The following is a 23,159-nucleotide window of genomic DNA, read 5'->3' as shown; positions in this document are numbered from 1 at the left end:
AACAGTTACCAAATGGTGTTGCTGCTCAAGGCAATTCCTGATACCAACAATACTGCTGTTATAATTCGACATATTTCAAAAAGAAGTTCACAAAAAACCAAAGTCTATATACACAGGGAATTGTTCTTTCATTATTAGCTGTTACTAGTTCTGCACCATGACTATTATATTTATGGAGATGAAAGCAAATATTTTCTCATAAGGAAAATTACTGACTTAGAATAACCAGAGATTGTTAATAAGGATTATTATAACCCAACTATTAGGATAACACTACGTTATAATAATAGTACTTCTAATAATCCCCCTGGTGTTCCAAAATATGATAGTACAAGTCCTAAAACTGCCACCCATTTCTACTTGTCTCAAGCTCTGGCCGAATCTTTCGTGCACTGTGACAGCCAATTCTGTGAAAAACTGACTCATAAAAGGCCAGTGAAAGAAGAACACAGACTGGAAACAATTAAAAAAAAGTCTATTCAGTCCCAAATCAAAGTACACCTGCCTGTTAAGATAAAGGACAGAGCAAGCACTGAAGATCCAGGTAAATATATTTAAAATGCAAATTATAACAGCCCTCAACAAACACCGAGAAGTGAACAAAATGATCCAAGTATTAAAAAGAAAAAACAAAACAAACAAACAAAAAAACCCAAAAATCCAAACCACTCTTTCTCGTCAACAAGGTGGCCAAGTAGCAGATGCCAACATGCAGATCTTCATGTAGACCTGAATGGGAAAGACCATTACTCTTGAGATTGAGCCCAGTGACACCATCAATAATGATCCAAGACAAGGAAAGCATCCCACCGACCAGCAGAGCTGATATTTGCTGGCAAACATTTGGAGGATAGCCACACCCTGTCCAACTACAACATCCAGAAAGAGTCCACCTTGCACCTGGTGCTATGTCTGCACAGTGGCATCATTGAGTCATCCCTTTGTCACCTTGTGCAGAATTACAATTGTGACAAGATGATCTCCCACAAGTGCTACTCATGCCTGCACACAGTGTAGTCTACTGCTACAAGAAGTTCGGCCACTCCAACCACCTGAGCCCCAAAGAAGAAGGTCAAATAAGGCTGGGGCCATACCTGGCCTGTGACCCTGTAACCAAATAAAACCCATTGGCTTGGGCAAAAAAAAAAAAGAGAGAGAGAGAGAGGGAGAGAGAGAATATGACAAAGAAAAATATCAAGCTCGGCACAGGACTTAAACCCTAGCATTCAGAGACAGAGGGCAGGCACATCTCTGTAAGTCTGAAGGCAGCCTGGTCTACAAAGTGAGTTCCAGGCTATACAGAAAACCCTGACTCAAAAACAAAACAAAATTCTGACAATTAGCTTTCCTGTGTAAAACCATTATGACTCTTTACCATATCCAACAAAAATTCATGTATTGGTGGCAAGAAAATACACTGTTAACTATGAATACTCTATGCTGGTACAGAACACCAGACAAACCCACAATTGGAAAACAGCTGTGTAAGAAATATAGTAAGGTCTCTGCTCCCAAACCCCGTGGGAGAGAGACCTCACCGCCTGATCAGGTGGGCACTCCTGAGGCTGCAGAGCCCAGGAGACCACCAACACTGCCCACCCCTGCCCACATCCCTGGCCCAAGAGGCAACTGTAAAAGGCCTCTGGCATCCCGTAGGGGAGGGCGCAGGAGCGGCAGGACCCCTGTGCCTGAGACACCGCCGGAACCTGAAGGAAACAGACCGGATAAACAGTTCTCTGCACCCAAATCCCATGGGAGGGAGAACTAAACCTTCAGAGAGCCAGACACGCCTGGGAAACCAGAAGAGACTGCACTCTGGGCACATCCAGACGCCAGAGGAAAACACCAAACGTCATCTGGAACCCTGGTGCACGGAGGCTCCCGGAAAGAGCGGCGCAGATCTTCCCGGTTGCTGCCGCCACGGAGAGGACTTAGGCAGTACCCCACGAGCAAACTTGAGCCTTGGAACCACAGGTAGGACCAACTTTTCCCCTGCAAGAAATCTGCCTGGTGAACTCAAGACACAGGTCCACAGGAACAGCTAGATCTGTAGAGAGGAAAAACTACACGCCTGAAAGCAGAACACTCTGTCCCCATAACTGGCTGAAAGAAAACAGGAAAACAGGTCTACAGCACTCCTGACACACAGGCTTATAGGACAGTCTAGCCACGGTCAGAAATAGCAGAACAAAATAACACTAGAGATAATCTGATGGCGAGAGGCAAGCGCAGGAACCCAAGCAACAGAAACCAAGACTACATGGCATCATCGGAGCCCAATTCTCCCACCAAAACAAACATGGAATATCCAAACACACCAGAAAAGCAAGATCTAGTTTCAAAATCATATTTGATCATGATGCTGGAGGACTTCAAGAAAGACATAAAAAACTCCCTTAGAGAACAAGTAGAAGCCTACAGAGAGGAATCGCAAAAATCCCTGAAAGAATTCCAGGAAAACACAATCAAACAGTTGAAGGAATTAAAAATAGAAATAGAAGCAATCAAGAAAGAACACATGGAAACAACCCTGGACATAGAAAATCAAAAGAAAAGACAAGGAGCTGTAGATACAAGCTTCACCAACAGAATAAAAGAGATGGAAGAGAGAATCTCGGGAGCAGAAGATTCCATAGAAATCATTGACTCAACTGTCAAAGATAATGTAAAACAGAAAAAGCTACTGGTCCAAAACATACAGGAAATCCAGGACTCAATGAGAAGATCAAACCTAAGGATAATAGGTATAGAAGAGAGTGAAGACTCCCAGCTCAAAGGACCAGTAAATATCTTCAACAAAATCATAGAAGAAAACTTCCCTAACCTAAAAAAAGACATACCCATAGGCATACAAGAAGCCTACAGAACTCCAAATAGATTGGACCAGAAAAGAAACACCTCCCGTCACATAATAGTCAAAACACCAAACGCACAAAATAAAGAAAGAATATTAAAAGCAGTAAGGGAAAAAGGTCAAGTAACATATAAAGGCAGACCTATCAGAATCACACCAGACTTTTCGCCAGAAACTATGAAGGCCAGAAGATCCTGGACAGATGTCATACAGACCCTAAGAGAACACAAATGCCAGCCCAGGTTACTGTATCCTGCAAAACTCTCAATTAACATAGATGGAGAACCCAAGATATTCCATGACAAAAACAAATTTACACAATATCTTTCTACAAATCCAGCACTGCAAAGGATAATAAAGGGTAAAGCCCAACATAAGGAGGCAAGCTATACCCTAGAAGAAGCAAGAAACTAATCATCTTGGCAACAAAACAAAGAGAAGAAAAGCACACAAACATAACCTCACATCCAAATATGAATATAACAGGAAGCAATAATCACTATTCCTTAATATCTCTCAACATCAATGGCCTCAACTCCCCAATAAAAAGACATAGAGTAACAAACTGGATACGCAATGAGGACCCTGCATTCTGCTGCCTACAGGAAACACACCTCAGAGACAAAGACAGACAGTACCTCAGAGTGAAAGGCTGGAAAACAACTTTCCAAGCAAATGGTCAGAAGAAGCAAGCTGGAGTAGCCATTCTAATATCAAATAAAATCAATTTTCAATTAAAAGTCATCAAAAAAGATAAGGAAGGACACTTCATATTCATCAAAGGAAAAATCCACCAAGATGAACTCTCAGTCCTCATCTTCGGTTGGTTTATATACAAGTGTGCAATTTCTAGGCTTGAAAGCAAAATGATGCTATCTGGTGCTGGATAGAGGAGCCTTATTTTTTATTATGGCAGCTTGCTATTTTTGTAACATGGTGATTTGGTTGAACACAATAAAGTACAGTAGTAACTGATCTCCCCTTCTTCCTGGATGAGTGAGGAGATGATTAAATGTTGATGTCAGCATCCTTGAGCATATTCAGATGAGCTTCTGCTTCTGTTGAAAAGGATGCTGTGTTTGATTGTGGTCCGAAGCTTTGAAGCACTACTTGGCATCTCCTTCCTTGGAGGTCTCACTGTTTAAACATAACAGATTTGATAGCTTGTTGGTAAGGTGAGGTCCAGCTTGTCTCCACTAGGTCATCTTCATGTGAATCCGGTGGTTATACGGTTTTGTTCTAGGGATATTTCATTTTTTTAATAACGGTTTTAGCTGACATTCATGGAGAGAATGAATCCTTAGAAGTGTGCCACTAGTGAAAGGAAATCCTGTCTAGAGTATGTTTCTTTACAAAGCTGTGTCACACCATCCTTTGGGCCCTCTGCTGGAAAAGTAGAATCAAGTCTCAAATAATGCCTTTTAAATTGTATCCTCTAGTATTATAGATGTAGGACAGTACTGTATCATACCTCTGTGGATGTAAAATAGCTTGTACCTGCTTTATGATACGTAGTAGTGACCGTGCTTTATCAGAGCTGTTTTTAATGATGTTGCTCAGAATGTTTTCTTTCCAGATGATGATTGAGAAGCTAATTTAAAAAAAAAATGGTGCCAGGTACCACAAGAGTAACAGAACTGTGCTGTTTTTTCGGGTTTTGTTTGTTTTTTTACTTTTTTTTTTTTAATGGAGTGTGCTGGATGTCTCTACAGTTTTGTTCAGATGACTGCAGAACCTGGAAAAGCTGTTGCTGCTGTTGATGCATAACACACTGCTATTATTGGTCTTTTTATATAAATATAAATATATATATATATGCAGATATATAATTTGAATTTTTTGAAACTTTAGCTGTGCTGTCAACTTTGGAAAAAAGTATCCCCGTTTACTGTGTTGAGTTGGCACTGTACAGAAATTAACAGCCATATTGGTCTAGAAATGTTGAACTTAAGTTTTTTCCATTTGTACAGGGGTAACACACTGTATTAAATATGTAAGGTCTTATCAACGTGGGTTTGATTACAAAAACTAATAAAGTATTCTCTGAAAAAAAAAAGAAATATAGTAAGACACACATTTAAACAACTAACATTATTGGATTTTGTACTAAAAACTGAGATCTTACGAGTAAACTGTAGTGGTTTGGCTTGATGCTGCTTGTATATTATTGTTCATATTGGTTCCTCAAGAGGGGTTGCCCCCACACCACAAGCAGAGCATCATGTACTTAGGTGATGCTATGTCAACCTTCTCTCCACTTTAATAGGTCAATAAAAGGTTAGAGCCTATGATTGGGTACTGGATAGGAAAGGTGGGACTGGAGTCTCAGGAGGCAGTGGCAAGTAGAAGGAGAAAAAGAATGAAGGAAGATGAGAGAAGGAAGCCACTATGCACCAGAATCATGTGGCTGGGAGATACCAGAAGTAATAAGGCGTCTTAGAATTGGGAAATAAGTTCGTATTATATTAGATATGCCCAATCTAGGCATATAACTTATAATTAAAATATTTGGATTGTGTATCTTTTACATGGGCTGTTAGGGTTGGAAATTTTAGTAACAAATTGACAAACTCATGTCTGGCTTAGAACCAAAGTAACCCGATACGGAAATCCACCCCCATCCACTGAATATTAACAACTAGGGCTTCACTCTAAAGCTGCTTCAGGGTGGAAATTAAGCATGAGTCTAAAGGGTGTACAGAGACCTAACTGAGAGGCTCCCTGCCCAAGCCCCAAGCACACCTAGGCAACCAGAGGTACCACACCAGCCCTGAGCTGGGACACAAGGTGGCGCCAATGCCACAACATAGTTGGGGTTTCCTGAGTCTGAGATCTTTTCCCAATCTGTTGGTTGCCATTTTGTCCTTACAACTGTGTTCTTTGCCTTATAGAAGCTTTGCAGATTTTTGAGACCCCATTTGTTGATCGTTGATCTTAGAGCATAAGTTATTGGTGTTTTTTTCAGGAAATTTTCTCCAGTGCCTATGTGTTCGAGATTTTTCCCCACTTCTTCTTCTATAAGTTTGAGTGTATCTGGTTTGATGTGGAGGTCCTTGATCCACTTGGACTTAAGCTTTGTACAAAGTGATAAGAATGGATAGATCTGCATTCTTCTACATGCTTACCTCCATTTGAACCAGCACCATTTTCTGAAAATGCTATCTTTTTTCTTTGGTTCCTTTGTCAAAAATTAAGTGACCATAGGTGTGTGGGTTCATTTCTGGGTCTTCAATTCTATTCTACTGGTCTATCTGTATGTCTCTATACCAATACCATACAGTTTTTATCACTATTGCTCTGTAATACTGCTTGAGTTCAGGGATAATGATTTCCCCGGAAGTCTTTTTATTGTTGAGGATAGTTTTAGCTACCCTGGGCTTTTTTGTTATTCCGGACGAATTTGCAAATCTTTCTGTCTAACTCTATGAAGAATTCTCTTGGAATTTTGATGGGGATTGCATTGAATCTGAAGCAGTCATTACAAGTCTCCCAACCAAAAAGAGCCCAGGTTCAGATTGGTTCAGTGCAGAATTCTATCAGACCTTCATAGAAGACCTCATACCAATACTATCCAAACTATTCCATGAAATTGAAACAGGTGGAGCACTCCCGAATTCCTTCTATGAAGCCACAATTACTCTTATTCCTAAACCATACAAAGACCCAACAAAGAAAGAGAACTTCAGACCAATTTCCCTTATGAATATCAACAGAAAATACTCAATAAAATTCTTGCAAACCGAATCCAGGAGCATATCAAAACAATCACCCATCATCATCAAGTAGGCTTCATCCCAGGGATGCAGGGATGGTTTAACACACGGAAAACCATCGATGTAATCCACTATATAAACAAACTGAAAGATAAAAACCACATGATCATTTCATTAGAGGCTGAGAAAGACTTTGACAAAATACAACACCCCTTCGTGATAAAGTTCCTGGAAAGAACAGGAATTCAAGGCCCATACCTAAAGATAGTAAAAGCCATATACAGCAAACCAGTAGCTAGTATTAAACTAAACGGAGAGCAACTTGAAGCAATCCCACTAAAATCAGGGACTAGATAAGGCTGCCCACTCTCTCCCTACTTATTCAATATAGTTCTTGAGAGTTGAATATAGTTCCAGAGCAATCAGACAACAAAAGGAGATCAAAGGGATACAGATTGGAAAAGAAGAAGTCAAAATATCACGATTTGCAGACAATATGATTGTATACTTAAGTGATCCCAAAAGTTCCACCAGAGAACTACAAAAGCCACTTAGGCCTGGTCTACAAATTGAGTTGCACAAGGTGAAAGAAACGTGTTCCCTTGATTCAGCACAATTTCTGTGTCCACCTCCTCCACAAAATATGACCAGAGTCTCTAGAAGACAGACACCAAAAGCACGTAGGATGCTGTTAAGAGGTGCAAGTCGCCCCCACCCTAATTTCCCTTTGTCTCTCTACTAACCCTCCGAGTTCCTGATGAAAGTGGCCAGAGACTCTCCTGGGAAGCTCTCCAGATGCTTTTGCTGCAGGTGTCCTCAAGGTCAATTTTCAAAATGACTGCTTTTTCCAAGGTTTTTCCCAAGTTACACTACTGGGGACAGCTGTTATCACTAATACTTGGCTAGGATTTTAACATCCTAGTGTTTTCATACGAACCCTAAGAAGGTCCCACCACTCATCTTCAATTCAGAGTTGGTTCAGTTCCAGAAAATCTTAGACCCTCACCCCTAGGCCCAGAGTAGCCAGGTCTCCCTATTCCTACCCTGACGCCACACCTCAGGCCAGCCAGGTAGAGACAAAGTCGCTCATGTACAGAGCGACCCCCTGGCACCAGGGTGGGGTACCCAGGTGCCCCAGCCCTCACTCACCTTACCTGTCTGGACCGGGATGGCCAAGGAGAAAACGAGGTAAAGGAGGAGAGCAGTGAGCCTAGCCACCATGGCTGGGAGCAAGTGCAGGGCCCCAGAGGAGGACAGCTATCCAAGGAGGGCCTGAGAGGTGGGTGGGGAGGAGGGGCGGGAGAGGAGGAGCCTATCACAGCTACAGGACCCCACCAACAGCTAGAACCACTTGAACAGCTTGGCAGCAGTCTGGGGGTGGGACATGGGGGAGAGGGCGGAGGCGGGGCTAACAGACACCCTTGGGTCGCCTAATCCAGATTGGGTGGTGTGTCTACTTGTTGCCCACAGAACCCTCCCCATCCTGCATTGCTATGGGAATGTCAGAAGCGGCCTGCGAGTATCAGAAGCCAGGGGGTGAGAAACAGCAGTGGAGAAGGTGCTCAGAAATGGCTACCTGTGAGACCACCACACCCTGGCCCAGAGCTTGCGACCTTGGGCCACACCTTCCTCCTCTACTTCAGTTCTCCCAGCTGCGAGGACCCCAGCACCTCACCAGCGCTTGCTACTCCAGATTGAAAGCTGCAACAAAATCCCTGCCCCAGACTAAAAGAACTGGTCTGTTTGTGTAGCTGCCTGGAACCAAGTGGAATCTGAGGATCAGGGCAGGCAACAGGGAGGGTGAGCTCAGTCCAGAGTAAAAGCTGTAGGGAACAGTTCCCGAAGCTTGAGTTAGGGATGGCCTTAGTGAAGGGAAAGTTCACAGCTGCTCAATCTATTGAGACTAACAAATGCGCTGCAGTCTTTCCAAATGAATCTCTCTCTCTGCAAATGGAGTCTACCTCCCTGGCAGTGAGAATGCAGATACTCTCTGCTGAGACAACCAAAAACCCACTGCAGCCTGGAATTGAAAGCTCCCAATATGAGCAGGGCTGCAGCCAGCTCTCAGGACAAAGAAACACTGCTCAGGGTGGCAGCATGGAACCTGTCTATACCATCATGCTGCATAAGCTGCGCTGGGGCCACTTCAGAGCACCTCTCCTATTCCTATTCCTATGGGGCAGATACAACACATATACATATGCACAGGCAGGCAGGCAGGCAGGCATGCAGACACACACACAAACACACACACACACATACACACACACACACAAACACACACACACACACCCTAATGAAAACAATACTAAAAAGAAGAGAAATTTTTTGAGCCTTTAACAAAATCCTAATTCCCTGACTCAGCAAACCAAATCCTATATGCTTAAAGGGGAAGTTAAAACTTATTGAGAAGGGTGCTCTCTATTCAGAAAATAAGGTTCAAACAGCATCTGTCTTCAAACTAAACAACAGAGCTGTGGGGGAACTCAAGTCCATCCACTACCAGAAGCCGCGCATTTCCTACCTTGAGCTGGTACTAGAAGGTCTCAGCCCCATGTCAACAGCTGCCCAGAGGAAGCCCACAGCTGCTAGATAAACCTCCGGGACACCAGTGTTTCCTCTGAACATAAATAATAACAATTACATGTTTCTATGCTTCACACAGTTCACCAAACATTCTTTCTTAAGGGCTAGGCTTTCCCACACATGAACTTGTACACATGAACACACATAAATATTTTTTTAAATAAAATTTAAAAGTATTTTTCTCCTCTAAGACTTAAAAGCTTCCAGTTGGAAAATCTCTCCCTGAATGTCTTTTTCATAAGCATTCTAGCATTTAGATGTCAGCATTGATTACATTTGGCAGCTGATTAAATACCACAGATCATGTCCCTCCTGGGTTATGCTGTTACCCTCAGTTCCCAGTGACTGGTTCCATTTCAGGCCTTTCTGAGCTCTTAAACAACAATGCACAACCTTTGACACTGTGACACATTATCATCTACAAAGTTCACACTTCAAGAACCATGACCGATTGCAAAAGAAAACTCTCTGAAGGTTTTAGATCACTTTACAGTTTTGTGCTGGGCCATAGCCCGCTCCTCACGTTTCAGACAACTGTACATACACCCACTTTCCAACAACTGTGTGCTCTTCCTGGGCCAGGAAAATACAACCCCCAACAAAAGGCCACTCAAAAACACATCTGTAACACAAAATCCCTTTGAGGAAACTTTTGATTCATGCCTTTAAATCTCTTTAGATAGAAAGAACTCACACTGAAAATTTTAAGAGATTGTTAGAAGAATTTGAAAGTTCTAGAACTTTTAAAAGAAATCCATGCCTTTGGCTTTAACAAAAACAAATGCTCATCAAACTTCATCAAGCAGAAAAGGAGCCAGGAGGCAAAGGCTTTTTAATGAGACTTTCTGTTTTCAATTTCTCTGTTTTCCAACCCAGCTGTTCACTCCTCCCTCCCATCCTCCAGTTTGCTATGTTTTAAATCCTCTAAAGATTAGTAATGATGCTCTTAATTGTCTTCTGAGGAACAGACTAATGCAGGCACTCAAAACATAACATATACTAACAACAATTCCTGGCAATACGTTTATAAATGAAAATCAGAGACCTGAGGGTGAAATAAGTTGCCTTAGCATAGCCAAGATTCAAACTTGACAACAACGGTCCTACCCTAACTATTACTCTATACTCTGTTAAATACAAAGTGTTTTCTTCCCTCCTGAACTATTTCTCTAAACAACTCCTGAACCTGCAGAAAATGTCCCAGCAGAACCAGAAGGTCCTCTTTGCTAGGTTAATGTTTTGGCCAATAAACGGACAGAAAAACTGTGAAGTTGAAATGCTGTGGAGAGAGGTGTGACCTCTGACATGTCCTCCTGGCAGAGATCATTGAGCAGGGAGAGCAGGAGATAGGTGTGGGGGAGGATGAATCTAGGACCAGTTTCCCAGTCCATCAGGGTGGATGAAAAGTTGTTCCCTCTGGGCATTCCCCTGCCTTCTTCCTGCTACCTTTAGTGCTAGTGAGTCACAGAACCAGGTTAAGGTGGTTCAGGGGAGGTGAAGGCCACAGCTGTGGGGACAAGAACCAGAACTAATAGCAGACACAGGTGTCTATACCATGTTCTCTCCCTAAGGCTCTTCAGAATGTTTGCCTAAGCATGCACAGCTAACTACCACAGTCAAAGCTAAATGGCTGTACCCTCCATCCTGCAATGCCTATGAAGCCTCAGCTTCTCTGAACTTGCAAACCGAAATTTTTCATTACACTTGGGAGGAGAGCTGGCTGTATAATCCAGGCTGGCCTAGAATTCTCTATATGGCCCAGGCTACTCTTGAACCAAGACAATCTTTCTGTCTCAGCCTGCCCCAGCCTTCCCCAGCCTGCCCTTGCCTGCCCTAGCGTGCTCCCACCTGTCCCAGCCTGCCCAGTACAGGGATGGGCCCAGGTGAATGACCATATCAAGTTTGTCAACTCTGCTATATTTACTTTAAACAAAACCTCAAATGCCCAGTTTTTCAATGCGCTTGCCTTGAGCTTTAGAACCCACGTGGTCCTCCAGTCCTACCATATACCTCCCTCCACTCAGGGGTGGTATGTACCAGAATCGGGGTAATTAGGAAGGATTTCTCCTTCCAAAGGAGTGACGGGAAGATCTTACTGTGAAAGCACTGGCCATGCCTCTGGATAGGACCTGGTGTTTCTATTCCCAAGGTGTTTCCTGTCTGGAGTTAGGAAAGCTGCATCTGCCTGTGGAAGAGCTGGGGTTCTGGTGCCCATTGGCTCCAAAACCAATGCTGGGTCCTTGAAATCCAGGACCTCTACCTCTCCCACAGGTGGCCCCTGTTTGATTTGATGGACCAAAGAAGTCAATTCTGTTTCCCGGTAGGATGGCCAGTTACCAGGTGCTGGGTGTGGCAAAGGAGAAGCGTGATCAGAATCTGGAGACGTGGTGCCAACATCCACAAAGCTCGAATTAGCCTTTGATTTGAAAGATACATCAATACATCGATTCTGCTGTGGTCTTCCAGGGCCTTCCCCGGTTCAATTGGTGGGTATTCTACATCTTCTCCATTCTCCTTGTGATAATTGCAACTGTCCTCAGTACAGATCTCCAGGGCTGCAGCATGGTTGAAGGAGTGCTCCAGCGCTGAGGAGCAGGCTGTGGAATGGTCACCTCTGACCGTGACTGGCCAGACATTGTCGAGGGCCAGCCTGCTGCTGATGTGAAAATCCCACGCCCCAAGAATCCCCGGGTTGCTTAGTCTAAGAACAGAGGAAAGAGTGGATTGTAACCAGTCCATTCATCCTCCTTCAGAATTCACATTGAAATCAAAAGACTTTAACGATCAAAGTCAAACTTTCCATGCTATGTCAAACAGAAGCAAAGCTTCTAAGTAACTGAGATAAATACCGTATAGGAACTTTGGTATAAGCTGCCTTTTGTCTGGCTTTGTGTATGGAAAGCCATCAGGTTATATGTCTGCTCCAGAAGCCCAAATCAAATATTCTGTCAAAAACCTGGCTGTCTTGAGACCAAACATGGAATGCAAGAATATTTTATGCTTTCTCGACGTGAATGAAAACTTAAATCAGACTCAAGCTTACTTAAGCTTAAAATTCCTAAAACAATTAAATAGTACTGATTTCTACAAGCCGAGCCTACACCAGTGCTTATCAGTCTTCACTGTGCTCTGCAAGATAGGGGTGGTAGCTGTGCTAGTTCTTAGTGAGGGAAAAGTTGGTTTTGAGAGGTTAGCTAATCTTCAGATAATACAGCCAAAAGTTGGCAAAGCCATGGCAAGAATTTCATGCTAACACGAAACTTTGTCTTCCAAACATCTCTGTGTACTCTGATTCACATGGACTAATATTTAATGACAGAGGATGATAGATCTATCAGTACTTTTTAATGACCAAGTCTAAAACAATTTTTGAGCAAAAGTTCAACATAGGTAAGATACAAATGTATTAATCAAAATGAGGCTCAGTATTTGGGAACACATCTTCATTTTCTTTGTAGAGTAGACCATGAAATCCTGTTAGTTCCCAAGAATCTCTTTTCTTAGAGGAGTCTCACCAGATAGTCCCAGCTATCCGGAAACTTAAGATCTTCTGCTGGGATGTGGCACTACTCTTGCCAGCTCAGTCACCTACTATCTCAGTGTCAATAGTACGCTTGCTGTGAAGAGGACAGCCATGAGTAAGATGACTCCTAACCCTAAGAGAAAGCTCGGGTTAGGAAGGCTCTGGAAGGATGAAGGAACGCCCATTCAGAGCCTGCCCCACATGTGGCCCATATATATACACCCACCGAACTAGATAAGATGGATGAAACAAAGAAGTACAGGCTGACAGGAACTGGATGTAGATCTCTCCTGAGAGACACAGCCAGAATATGGCAAATGCATAGGTGAAGGCCAGCAGCAAACCACTGAACCGAGAATGGGACCCCCATTGAAGGAATCAGAGAAAGGACTGAAAGAGCTTGAAGGGGCTTGAAACCCCATATGAACAACAATGCCAACCAATTAGAGCTTCAGGTGACTAAGTGACTACCCAAAGACTGACCCTGGGCTCCAACTGCATAGGTAACAATGAATAGCCTAGTAAGGGCACCAGTGGAAGGGGAAGCCCTTCATCCTGCCAAGACGGAACCTCCAGTGAACGAGATTGTTGGGGGGAGGGCGGTAATGGGGGGAGGGCGGTAATGGGGGGAGGGTGGGGAGGGGAACACCCATATAGAGTGGGAGGGGAAAGGTGTTAGGGGGATGTTGGCCTGGAAATCAGGAAAGGGAATAACAATTGAAATGTAAATAAAAAATACCCAATTTAATAAAGATGGAGAAAAAATGACTCTGGAAAACGGGACCTAGCCAATGATATCAATCCTGTGTTTGCACAAAATACCAAAGCTCAAATTATCCCAGAATCTGTAATTTCCTCAAGAATCAACAATCAAGAATAAGAGGGAATGGCTAAAAAGAAGTATTAAGATCCACTGAATCATATAACGAGATCTTTGTTCACTGGGGCAAGTATTCATCATTCTAGTCTAGGTTTCTACTGCAATAATGAAGAGAGTTGAGGTTTTCTTCAGTTCTCTATCTCTCTCTCATTCTGTGCACTGTCCACTAGCCACTACCTGTACCCAAGTGTATTCATGATACTCTGCTGCACTGGCTGGATTTCGTCACCTTGATGCAGACCTGAGAAGAGATTGCCTCAATCACACAGGCCTGAAGGCAAGTCTGGGGGAGGGGCATTTTCTTGGTTAATGATTGGTGGGAGGAAGAGCAGTTCACTAGGGGTGATACCACCCTAGGGTACCATCTCTGGTTGTGTAAGAAATCAGGCTGAGTAAGACAGAGGAACCAAGCCAATAATAATGTTCCTCCATGGCTTCTGCTCCAGTTCCTACCTCCTTCTAGGTTCCTGTCTTGCTTTAGTTCCTGCCTTGGCTCCCCTAATGCACTGTGTGACCCAGGACAGTAAACTAAATAAACCCTCTCCTCCCCAATCAGATCAGTGTTCGTCCCTTCTGTGATTTGTTGTATTCAATTGCTAAGGTTTCTTTTCATTTTTTGAGACACAGTCTCATGTAGCTGATAATAACCTTGAGCTTCTATTCCTCCTGCCTGCACCTCCCAAACACTGGGATACCAGAAGTGATACTAAACCCTGTTTGTGTGGCACCAAAGTCAAAACTCTGGGCTTTGTGTCTGCAAGGCAATGTTCTACCAGCAGAGCTTCAACTCTTGCCCTCAGTTGGTGCTTATAGAAATTAGGGTTGCAAACAAAACACACCACAGAAGACAAAACTCCAGGCTGAAAAAATGACTTAGCAGGAAAGCCACTTACCTACAAGAGCTTAGAGCTATACCCAGAATCCACGTGGTAGGGGGAGAGCACAAACTCTGACAAACTGGATTCTGACCCAGACACCTCCCCACCAGCTGCCTCCAACCCCCAACTCCCACACAGTAATGTAATTTTAAAAACTGAACCCAATCAGTAAGAAGAGACCCTGGAGCCCCAGCCCATCCCACAGCAGGGTATTGCAGCTGGGAAACCTCTTGAGTTTGGAAGTGGACAGCTTCAAAGCTTCAAAGAGTAAGAAAATACAAATCATGCAAGAGTGGATCTAAATAAATGCCTTCTAATGAGACATAAATCAATATCCTGGCGTTTGCCACAGCGCCTGGTGGGAATCTAAACAGTTAATTTACCCTCCACACTGAGGTCGTTTATGAATGCTCACAGATAGAATTTGTCTCCTAGAAAGAAAAACTGTATCACAAAACAGAACAGACATGCTGGCCTACCTGTGACTAATCCCTTCCCAGGAACTACTCTCTTCCCTACCTGAATATGCATATGTTTCAGAAGAGGCCTGCAAACATGAATAATGTATGACCTCTGTTGGAGGAAGAGATTCCAGGACTAGGAAAATGTTCTTCTACTTGGAGAGGTACAGCAAAGCATCCAGAGGGAGCTAGGACCATGATCCTGAGCTACTTTAGTGTACAAATGTTGTCCTCAATGCTGGGCATGTGTGATGCAATGTTTCAACCTGTAAGACAAGGATACTGACAGAATCTGGAGGAAAGAAGCCTAGGAGACAGTGTTAAGTATGGAAACACTGAATGGGAGGCAAAGCCCACGCTGAAAGGGGAGGTAGCAGAGTTGTCACTCAGAGTAGTGGTAGGATAATTCTGACTTGAATTTTATGTTATTCCATTGTCTGTAGTTTGTCTCATTTTATTAAGCGTGAGGCACACCAAATTTGTCAATCACTCTGGTCATGTCTCACGCTGCTCCTTTCTGGCACACACCTGTGTCTTAAAAATTGTAATATTTCAAGCACTCAGCCCTCCTTCCAAGGGACTCTAGGTACAACCTGGGGAGAGAGAGTCTTTAAGCTAGAGGGTAAGAGGTTAGAGGAGAAAGGATAGAGGCCAACTGCTAAGTCTGTTCTAGAGTCTAGACTACACAGACTAGGGTGAGATGGAGACCAAGACCCGGTACAGATCACAGAACAGGAGATGACACTTGTATGTAGAACCCTTGGAAATAAGGCTGAGTGCTTGAAATACTATGATTTTTAAAGGCAAAGCCCCTGGACACCAACAGGATCTGGGAAGGACCAAGAATCACAGAGTATTAGAATGAGAATTGGTACCTGCATAGCCATAAGAAGTTGCTGTGCGTGTGCATGTGTGTGCCCGTGTGTCTGTGCTTGTTCATGTGTGTGCAAAAAGCATGTGAGGAGAAAGTTGTGTTTCCCTACTAGAGCCATAAAGGCCTTCATACACGTGCTCACACACACATGCATGCACATGCACACACGCGCACGCGCGCTTACACACACACACACACACAACCACTGTCATCCATTCACTCTGGTTCTTCACTGTCTCCTTTGATGCTTTCCAGAAATATCAAAATTGCAGGAGAGGGGCAGAGTGAGCTGTAACCGGAGTGACTGATAAAATGAACCAAAATACACACAACCAGGTAACATGAAATCCAAGTAAGAAACACCCTATCTACTCTGCATAAGAGATCACCCCTGTATCCATACGTCAGAGCTGTATTGACTATGGCTAGGCCATTTGACTCTGACATAAGCACCTTTCATAATTTCGGTAAGACTATTGGTAAAACTGGGAAGATAGTTATACTTACCGCCTATAAGTTGAGAGAGTTTTAATTAAGATAATATCTGCAAGGGTTTTATCACAATGCTCTGCAGATAAAGTGATCGGCAAATTTTTGCTCTGTCACTCTATCTGCCCATGATCTAGTTTGACTGAGAAGCAACTATGGGAAGCCACAAAGTAACTACTGTGGGCTAAGCTAGTATTGCAAAATACAAAGACAAAAGAGCCCACCTGAAGTCTATAGTCTCTTAGGAGCACCAACTGGACAGATATCTGCGGAATAGCCTATTGCAGCACTAGCAGAATAACCCACTGGGGAAACTAAGAAATGGATTTGTCTCTGGTAACGCTGTGGGTAAACCAGTCAGCATGATTTCTGGTGATGGTGCCAGGAGAACCCTGAGACGACTAAAATCCTCATCTACCTCCCCCCTCCATTATAGAACTCATAATTTAATCCTTAACAATACCTGTTTGAAAGACTGAATCATGATGCCTCCTCTCCAGAAAAGCATCCACTGAGGCAGTTAGTTATGACTGGATATTTTTATGTAGCCCCAAGAACAATGTTTTTCACAGCAAGCCCCAGTAGTTCTGCAAAAACATATAATCACTGCTGGTTCTGGTTTCTATGCCTGACAGATAGTGCAGGAAAAAGAAAGAATCTTTTAAATCTTGGACAGCCTGAAGCTCCAGAGGTCCAGCTTAGCTCTTGGTTTTCAACCAGTGCCTTTCTTAGAAGCCACCAGAGGTTATTATCAAATGGTTTCTGGCCACTAGAGATAGTGTCCCTCCTAAATGTCCTTCCAGTGCATAGCACAGTCACACACTCCACATTACTCACTGGTAGAGATTCTTCACCGACTGCTCACTGTTAGTCAGGCTGAAATACAGGGCTTTTCTCTTCACATCATCTGCTTCCCCTTGGCAGAATCCCACCTTAGCAGGAAGCTGCGGCTGGACACTGTAGGATTCTTTGGGGTGAGTTCCAAAAACTGAAGACCATTGGGAGGATAGAGAAAGAGGGCATAGGAATCACATTCATCGGATGCCAGAACGGCCTGGAAAGTGTTCAGCTGTGGACAAAAAGGAATTGCAGACACCCATAAACAAAGAAATAAACAAAAGAAGAAAATCAGAACACAGGTAAGGTGTTCCAACAAGGGGGCGGAGGCCAGATCCTTTTTAGGATTTCCCCATGTTGGTTTTGAACATAATCGCCTTTAGAATTCCGTCTTCAAATTACAAATATAATTTTGTAAACCATGTGTTTTTTTAATCTTTTCTACCAATTTAGATCAATAGTTAAATAATGCATAAATGAAACACTGGTTTAAAATCTTTAGGATTGCAGGGAAGAGGATGAAGAAGAACTAACTAACACTAAGGATATTTGAAAAAGCCATATGAAGGGCCAGAGAGACGGACAGTTAAGGGCACAGGCTGCTCTTCCAGAGGTCCTGGGTTCAATTCCCAGCACCTACTCGCCCATGGTAACTCACCCCTGCTTGTAACTTCAGTTGCAGGACTTCTGACAGCCTCACACAGACATACAAGTAGGTAAAACGTCCATGAACATTAAAATACAAAAGCCATATGAAAAGCTACTTGCCAACTTACAATGAACGTTACAAGGTGGGTAATTCTCCTTCCATTGGCTACAAGTTCTCAAAAAGTCCAGAGCTAGATGTAGGACACCTTGCTCTCAAGTTGTTGGTCGAGGATGTCACAGAGATGATACCAGAGTTGTCAATTCTCATTGCTCAGGGCTACCCATCAGAATGTGATGGTAAGATCCTATAGCTGATGACACCACACAAGTAGGTCAAAGAACTTGAAGAAATCACACAGACCTGCCTGCACAGTACTTAGCAGGAAGCTTCCACCCCTGCTAGCTTTATGATGCTAGAAGTTGCTATGCAGACTATTCTCACTCCACTGTGACTACTCAGGGCTACATAACAAAAGCCCTGGCAAGATGTACTCATGGGTGCTCCATAAATGACAGGAATGCATTGAGGATGACCAATCATTTTCTGGGTGGATTCAAGGTCTGCACTAGAAGAGGAAACTTTTGCCTGGCATTGTAAATCTGGTCAGGAAACCATGGCAGAGAGGCTCATAAGCCCTGGGAGTGAACCATAACTACTATTTTCTTAAATGGATATATAGTATCAAACTATACCAGTTACAAGCTCAAAGATTAACACAGCTCTCGGTGGTCATTGGGGGAGCGTCTTCATACAGTGGATGGTAGTTAATACACATTCGTAACTAGTCAGAGTATTGAGAATGAACTCTCTGTGGAGAGCTCAGCCACAGAAGCTCCCACCGTATCAAGTTACCTCAAGGCTCAGGGAATATTGGAAAGAAAAGAGGTGGAAAGAGTTTAAGAGCCAAAGGTCGGAAGGAGTTGGATCAAAACAATGACATGTTCTCATGATATGGTCGTTGAACTTACAAACTCAGTGCAGTTGGTGTCCAGCAGAAGAGCAAACCACTCAACATTCCCACACGGATGTGGTAGGGCACTGAAGCCCCTGCCTGCAGCTGAGAAGATTCTGTCACTTGAGAACTGCTAGGGGAGGGTTTTCTTTAGGGGTATGGTCCCTAGTGAGTGGACCATACTGCAGTGGTGGCCCCTCACTCATGAGTAGGCTTCTCTGTATTCAAGGGATTATTCAAGTGGATATACTGAAATATACTGTATCAATGTATGAAATTCTCAACAAATAACATTATAACAGTGTATTTAAAAGTGGTAAGGTTGTAAACATCTCCAGTCCAAACTCTTTGAGAGTTCTGGACAAGGGCCAAAATTGACTTGCTCATTCCTATACCCTCAGTTTTTATTTTGTGTCTGAATGGCTTTCACATCCATATATCATATTAGCACCCATGCATGCACCCACACATGCATCCAGCAAGCCATGCATCCATCTATCCATCCATGCATCCAACATCCATACATCCATCCATCTATGCATCCATCCAGCATGCATCCAGCAAGCCATGCATCCATCCATCTATGCATCCATCCAGCATGCATCTATCCATCCATCTATGCATCCATCCAGCATGCATCTATCCATCCATCTATGCATCCATCCAGCATGCATCCAGCCAGTCAGCAATGCATCCATCCATCCATCCATGAATCCAACATCCGTGCATCCAGCAAGACATGCATCCATCCATCTATGCATCCACCCATTGCCTACTGCAGGCAACACTCAGTAAGGAAGCAGCTGATCAAAAGGCATCCTTACTGATTTCACAGCCAAACTCCCTTTCCTTTTCAATCTCTTTACAACCAGAACTATCTTGTCACATTGCAGATGAAGAAAGAGACCCAGGGGCTTGCTTAAGGTCAGGCAAAGATTAATGGTGGAAGCCAGGCAGACCCAACAGCTCATCCCCTGCAATAGACAGTCATCTGAACTCTACCAAACAAGCCATTCCAGGACACCTGCTCTGACCCAATCTCCCTTCCCAGGCTCAGCTCCACTAAGCCCTCTACACAGTGTTTAAGGGTCCCCACTCCTACTAAGTGCTTTGATGCTGTGTCCATATTTCCCTGCCCCAAGAAAATCCTTACCAGCAAGCACTGCCTCCTGGGGGTTGAGGACTGTGATTCCCTGCAGAACCCCTTCCATCCTTCAGCACCCACTATGTTGGTTTTCCAGTATGTATTTGGCTCCTGTTGGTTGTCTGGTTTGGCTTTGGCCTCCACTCACTAGCCCATCTGAATATTAATTCATTGGGGTTGGCTACCTGCTAAACCACATTATGTTTGATGCTGCATTCAGGACAGAGCCAAAAAACTATGCCCCAAGAGCCTGAATTATAGGAGAGAGAAACAGCCTGGACTGGAATTTTAGGAGAGTGACTGGGGACAGGCATGGTGGCAGAGGCCACAGAAAAAGGAGAGTGTTCAGGACATCAGAGTGGGGTAGGGTAGCATCACAGTGGCAGCCAATGAATGAAGATAAACACTGTGGGAGCCAAAGCAGACGTAGATGAGAGTTGGAGTCTGAATTAACACCAGGGTGACTGTGGAATTACTCCCTGATATTTCATTTACTGAGTTTCAAAGGGACCTTTTCTGCCATTACCACCTTCTTCCACCAAAGAATTAGTTAAGGGATGCTCCACTGTCTTAGACTCTGTAGTTGGCTTCTCTCACTAGATCAAATATGCTTTACAATTTAATAGGGAACTGGGGAGACATTTCTCTTACGAATACTCGCTTTATAAAGAAGGTTGTTGACAAGAAGAAGAAAAAATCACTTATTGGTATCATTACCTCTTCATTTTGCTAAACAAGACAAACTGACACAGCAAGAACCTGAAAACTGAATACAAGGAACGAATGTGTCCTTGTGTTTTTTTCTGCCTTGTTCTAGAACATCTCAAATGTTACTTTTACCTTTCTGACACGTAATGCTAAAGTACAGCTTTGAGGTTTGGGTAATAAGACAAAGAAATGCAGATATTAATATGGTTTCAAGAAAAAAAAACTCTGTAGCTCCTCTGTATTCTCTAAATGGAAGAGTCTGCTTACCTTCCTTGTTTTTCAAAAAAAAGTTCATGAATTCAGTCCCCACATTCTACATTTGTTGCAGCTGTAGTCCTCAAGTATGTCATCTGCGGGGCTTGACCCTCCCCAGAAAGGTCAAAACCTCTACGTTTCCAACTCGGGTACATGAAGAACATGTGTCATCCATCATCAGTCAGGGTAGGGCCAGAGGCTGCCAAAGCTTTATTTCAGTCACAACAAAGTTCAAGTAGGAGATAAAAAGCCAAACTAATAATCCCATCCTTAAATGACCAACTGTGGAAGCTCCTGGTATGGTGGCCACAATCAACTTCACAAGATAAGGGAGAACCAAGGCTCTAAATATAGAGAAATTCCATATGATAAGGGATGTCTGCATGTGGAGATCAGAAGGCAGTGGGGAGGAGGTCTGGGGAGAAGTGAGGAGGCTGTGATGGGAGATCCTGACTTTTAACCTGGAGATCTGCAAATGTAGTGCCTTATTTGCTCTATGTCTTTTCTGTGTCACCTTTTGGCGAAGCACTCACTTCAGATGGCGAGTTTTTAATTTTCTCATCCCCACAAAAAGAGGCAAATAACAGGGGAGAAAACAACAAAAACTTCCTTTTAATATAGTTTATGATCCCAAAGTACATTCCGGAAGAGTTGAGCTGCTTGAAATCTGCCACACATGAACCCCTTGTCAGGGCTACAGAATTCCACACAGAATTACTAAGAGGCCACTTCATAGGCCCTGAAGAGCCTCTCCTTAGAGATCCCCTCTGTCTGACTCTTTTCCAAAGGGAAAGGCCCTCACATTCCCAGAGACACGTTTTCCAAGAGTCCTCCACACTGGTTCTGAAGGTAAGCCCTCAGTTGCACTGCCAAAACCTGTACAAGAGTCATGACCTCCCAACCTCCCCAAAGAGAAAGAGAGAGTGCCAGCTAGGAGAGGATCTCTCCACAGGTTGGGGAGCAGTACAAAGAGGATCAGGTCAGTGTTGCCCAACTGCAAGGTCTCCAGTTTCCTGTTCAGACAGAAAACCAGAAGGCTTCTCAAACATACCATCCAACAAGGGTAAAACATCAACCAGCAGAATGATATCTTTACAACAAGGGATTTGACTATTCAGCCTTACCAAAATGATAACAAAATAAGAAATGAGGTGATTCCTTTCTGGGGGACAAAGTTCAATGCTCAGTCTTCCTTAAGGATACATTCTCTGAAAGTGTAAGGCCACTGATTCTGGCCTCTGATGTTTGGTTGTATGTTACTTTTTCCCCATTCCCATGGGGACACTGATGTGCTTGGGGTATTCCAAATTCACCCCTGTACTGCAGAGTTAAGAGAATGCCTAATGCTTTCACGATGGCATAGTGTATCCTCCTTCATATGTAGTTTTCAAGGACACCTAAGCAGTTTTCTTCAACCCATTTTCATATATCTAGTTATTCTCTATCCTCGCTGTCTTCACTGACATGTGGTAAATTTCACACGAACTGTTCCTGTGGACTCTAGCTCCATAAATTAAAAGCTCCAGCTAAATCCAAAGTTCTTGATCAACAACTGTCACCTCTGCACCAACTCAACACACACCATTCCATGTTAAAGCATCCAGGGACCAGCTTGATGCATACTATTAGCTGTCAATCTGACGCTATCTATAACCATCCAGGAAACAGTCACCAGGCATGTCTCTGATAAAGTATCTTGATTAGATTAATTAAGGAGGGAAGACCCACCCTAAATATAGACACCACCATTCCCTGGGCTCAGGCTTGCACTGCATACAAAGAAGAAAGAAAGCTTAGAAACAACACCCATCTTTCTCTGCTTCCTGGCTACAGATACAATGTTTCCATCCTTTTCTGAAGCAACTTCCACGCTCCCATCCCTCTCCCAGGATGCAGCCCAGACTAGGGCAAGCTCTCCTACCACTCACACTCAGTTTCCATTCCTGTGGTCCTTCCAACCCAAAGGAAATTCCTCATCAACAAAAACCTTCGACATACTATCTAACTCAGTTCTAGATAACACCCTCCTCCCCAGTGAGAACACAACAGCCTTCCCCTGACACCAAAAATACACAGAGCAACAACGACGACGACGACGACGACAACAACAACAACCACAACAGCAACAACAACAAAAAACGGTACCCATCATTACTCAGATCTTCCGGCCATAACCTCTTTGCTCTATGAAGTGACAGTTTAAGAAATCTCAGATTAACTAAATGTACATTTGTTCATTTTAGTAATGCAGTTGCACCATGCCATTCTTGCATGCCAGGTAGAACACTCTGTCACACCCAAAGTGAACATCCTGGAGGGAATGAAGAGAGCAGAAATATTTCACACTGTAAAGATA

The 23,159-nt window shown here is 43.5% G+C and overlaps 1 protein-coding gene and 2 pseudogenes across 1 annotated transcript in view; all 3 read right to left on the bottom strand.

Annotated features, from left to right (window-relative positions):
* The window catches only part of LOC148005534 (polyubiquitin-C-like), a 1,830,776-nt pseudogene that overhangs the window by 1,483,297 nt on the left and 324,320 nt on the right, over nucleotides 1–23,159 (bottom strand).
* The window catches only part of LOC148005539 (uncharacterized), an 83,697-nt gene that overhangs the window by 53,734 nt on the left and 6,804 nt on the right, over nucleotides 1–23,159 (bottom strand). The gene's annotated exons all lie outside the window — the stretch shown is intronic.
* On the bottom strand, nucleotides 11,040–11,958 carry LOC148005540 (nidogen-2 pseudogene; annotated as a pseudogene).

Source organism: Rattus norvegicus, chromosome 5, assembly GCF_021556685.1.
Source record: "Rattus norvegicus strain SHRSP/BbbUtx chromosome 5, alternate assembly SHRSP_T2T, whole genome shotgun sequence".
NCBI lineage: Eukaryota > Metazoa > Chordata > Mammalia > Rodentia > Muridae > Rattus > Rattus norvegicus.
The sequence above is the reverse complement of the archived record's forward strand: the minus strand, read 5'-3'. Positions and strand labels throughout refer to the sequence as shown.